This window comes from Orycteropus afer, unplaced genomic scaffold (genome assembly GCF_000298275.1).
Source record: "Orycteropus afer afer isolate SDZICR_OR568_19922 unplaced genomic scaffold, OryAfe1.0 scaffold01063, whole genome shotgun sequence".
In the NCBI taxonomy this organism is placed as follows: Eukaryota; Metazoa; Chordata; class Mammalia; order Tubulidentata; family Orycteropodidae; genus Orycteropus; species Orycteropus afer.
In genome coordinates, this window is record NW_006922650.1 from 165,176 (window position 1) to 169,156 (window position 3,981).

Genomic DNA, 3,981 nt, shown 5'->3' on the forward strand with positions numbered 1-3,981 from the left:
GCCGTCTTCTGTATCCAGCTTAAATTTCTGCCTGTCAATCATTTTTGAATTATCTTCAGTAAAATTTTACTTGTGTGTGATAAAAAATGATATTGTTCTATAATTTCCACATTTTGTTGGATCACCTTTCTTTACAGTGAGCACAAATAAGGATATCTTCCAGTTTGTGGTCAGGTAGATGTCTTCCAAATTTCTTGGCATAAACAAGTGAGAGTCTTTAGCACAGTATTCATTTGTTGAAACATTTCAGTGGGTGTTCCATCAATTTCTGGAGCCTTGTTTTTATCAGTTCTTTTAATGCACATTGGACTTCCTTCAGTACCATTGGTTCTTGATCATATGCTATCTCCTGAAATGGTTGAACATCAACCCATTCTTTTTGGTACAATGGCATTGGTACAGAATCTTCTTTTGGTGCTTTCTGCATTGTTCAATATTTTGCCCATAGAATCCTTCAATACCATCAATTGCAGTCAAACTGATTTAGACTCATTTTGACTGCATTTGTGCATAATCAGAATTATTCTCCATAGAGTTTTCAGTGGCTGAATTTTTTGAAGTAGAGTGCCAGGCTTTTCTTCTGAGGAGCCTCTGGGTGGACTCAAACTTTCCACTTTTTGTTTAGCAGCTGATTGTGTTAACTATTGGACCTTATAGTTTTATATTAGCTATTGACTTTCTTATTCCAGCCCTCCCTCTGCTACAAAGTTCTTAGGTCTATTATTATTGCCTGTTAGCACTTTTGAAATCTCCTATTCTCTATAATAGTAGAAATGGCTGATAAAGTAAATGACATCAACATTAGAAGATCCATCAATTTGATATAATAAACAATTAATATAATCTTCTTTTAATCCCTGAAGCATTTTTCAATCAGCATTACTTCTAACAAGAAGCTGAACTTGTGGTGGCAGAGCATTTGTATGAATGCTTTGTTTTGCTCTATGTCTAGCCACAGTCACATCATGTTTTCCTTTCCTTGAAGTTGCTCTGAGAGTAGAATGTTACATTTTTTTTGTTAAATTTGGATCAAATTTGAAATACTGATTCCATTAAATAAGCGATATATTGTACCACCTTCCCATAAGTAGTGCTTTTCGTTACCATCAACTGTTAGCCCTTGAAGATTCAACCTATGCAAAGCTTTCTATTGTCACTGTGATTTTGGGATTTGTAAGAGTGATTAGGATTCAGTTTTTCCCTTTTATTGATTCTCTATTTAATGAATTCTTTTATGTATTTCAGACACTCTTGTAAGGCCACAGTAAGGAGAAGAGGATGCACAAAAGTGAGGTTAAAGAGAAGTTTTTATTCTGAGTTTCTGGGTGAGGTTTACGGGTCCCCGAGAGGGGCCTGGGCGAGGTTCACGGGTCCCTGAGAGGGGCCTGAGAAGTCGCATCGCCTGGCTGGGGAGAGTAGGGTTTATAGTCTTGTGGAGGACCTAAGTGGGGACACTAAGGAAATGGTGGGGTCCAATTAGCTGATAGCATGGGTCTGTACTTAATTAGTATGAGGGGGCTTCACAAGAGGAAGTTTGCCACTGCTTGGGACTTTCCAGTCTGGGCGGGTTCTGTCACCTTGGTTGTCTTATCAGGCTGTCTCATCAGGGCTTGACACCCGGAGGAAGCTGCTAACTGAAATGTTGGTGGCTTGGGTTTGCTTTGGCCTAACAACTTTGATCTTATGTATATCCAGAACAAACCTCATTCAATCTCTGTTTGGGAAAACGCTTCCCTAGTTCTGGAATAATTGAGGTTCAAGAGATCAATGCCATCTTCCCTCCCCTTCTTGAAAGTGGCAGAAGATATTTAAATAGCAAACAGATAATAAGGTTAGGTTCTCTGTAAGGTAATTTAGATTACTTGATTTTATCACAGGTAGACCAATAAGCAACATCATGATAAATGGAGAAAAGGATTGGTGTTGTCAAGGACTTCATTTTATTTGGATCCATAATCAATACCCTTGGAAGTGGCAGTAAGAAAATGAATAACCTATTGCTTTGGGCATTCTGCCATAAGAAATCTCTTTAAAGTGTTGAAGAACAAAGATGTCACTTTGAAGACTAAGATGTGCCCGATGGAGTCATGGCATTTTCAGTAGCTCCATATGCATGTCAAAGCTGGACAATGAATAAGGAAGACCACTAAAGAACTAATGCATTTGAACTGTGGTATTGGTGAAGAATATCCAATGTATCATGGACTCCTAGAAGAATGAACAAATTTTTCTTGGAGGAAGTACAGCCAGAATGCTCCTTAGGTGTGAGAATGGCCAGATTTTGACGCCTGTACTTTGGTCATATTGTCAGAAAGGACCAATCTATGGAAAAGGATATCATGCTAGGTAAAGTAGAGGGTCAGCTACAAAGAGGAAGGCCCTCAATAGGATGGATTAACCCAGTGGCTACGATGATGGATTTAAGTACCACAACAGTTGTGAGGATGGCATAGGTGCAGGCAGTGTTTTGATCTGTCATATAGGGTTGCTAGGAATCAAAACTGACTCAGTGGCACCTACCAACATCTTTGGCTCTGCCGTCCACATTTTTTCCTTTAAATAGTAATAGCCTCCAATGGAAATTTATGGAGGGCCCTTAAACTGAATAAAATGACTATAGCAGGAAAATTCTTACACCAGGTTTATTCAGATAACAACAAGATAACTGTTGACTCCCTTTCTGCAGTATTAATTGTAATTAACTAAAATCCACATTTCTCACCCTCTGTCTATGTTTAGAGAACATGGAACTATGTCATGACAGTTATATACTTACTTTTCTGACAGTGCTTCATCAGAGGTCCTTGATGGAACCACAATTTGAAGAGCATTATGCTGGGAGGAGCTCTGTATACCTCTTTGTCCTCACCTTACATTTTACCTCTCTTCACTCTCCCAGCCCAATCTTCCCAAAATGTACACACATGCCCACTTGTGCACACACACACATATACACACACAAAAGCAAGCCTTACAACAGACAGTATTCACCTAGATTTTCATTGCTCCTGATATATTAAGACCAGTTTCAGCCTCTTCTTCTCTTCCCAGATCTAAGACCGCACCTGATCCTACATTTCCCAATACTTTGTTAATTTAAAAGGAAGAAAAGTATGGTGTAGAGAAAAAGGAATTTTCTCCCTGGGTTTGGCAGAAGGGCACATCTGATCTTCCTGGTCAGGGAGACAGATTTACCTGCACATTCTGTAATAGCAACATTTATATGTTTAATTTCCTTCTAATGGATCAGGAACATCTGAATGAACAACAAAATAGTCCTCAGTGACCCAGTTTCAAGTATTAATGAGTTGGCAGTGGAATCAACAGTGGAAAAATCCATGTAGCAGTGGGAACAGTGTCCTTAGAGATATTGAAGGTGGTCTGGTGTCAGGTGAATTCCATTTTGCCTTCTCTGTTGAATCTTTATATTTTCCCTTAGGATTAGATACTTTGCTTGGCATTTAATACATTTTAGATATATTTGATATAGCTCTCATATAAAGTAAAAAATAATCATCCTAATTTTACAGAAGAGGACACCGAGAAGCAGGAAAGTAAACAGGTGACAGATGACACAGGTGGTGGTGTAGGTTTTGAACAAAAGTTTATTTGAGTACAAAATTGTTGCTTTTCCCTCATACTAAATTTGTAAATTTGTAAAGAGTTTCCCAATATTTAAGAGAATTACCAGCATTTAAATTCTGAACTTTATGCTTTCCTAAAGCCACTCCTCAGAAGGAAGTTTGGGCAATCCACTTCAGTAGTGATATTGCCTCGGAAACCCAAGGAGGGGTCGCTATGAGTCGGGTCCCACTTGACAACACTGTGTTTGGTTTTGATATCTACTTCTGATAGCATGAATCATTGGAAAGTTTTGAATCTCAGGAACTGGAAAAAAAAAAAAATTGCCCAATCCCAGAATGTGGTTATGTGGTTGATATTTTGCTAAAGCTTATTACTGCCAAGTTAACTTGAATATAT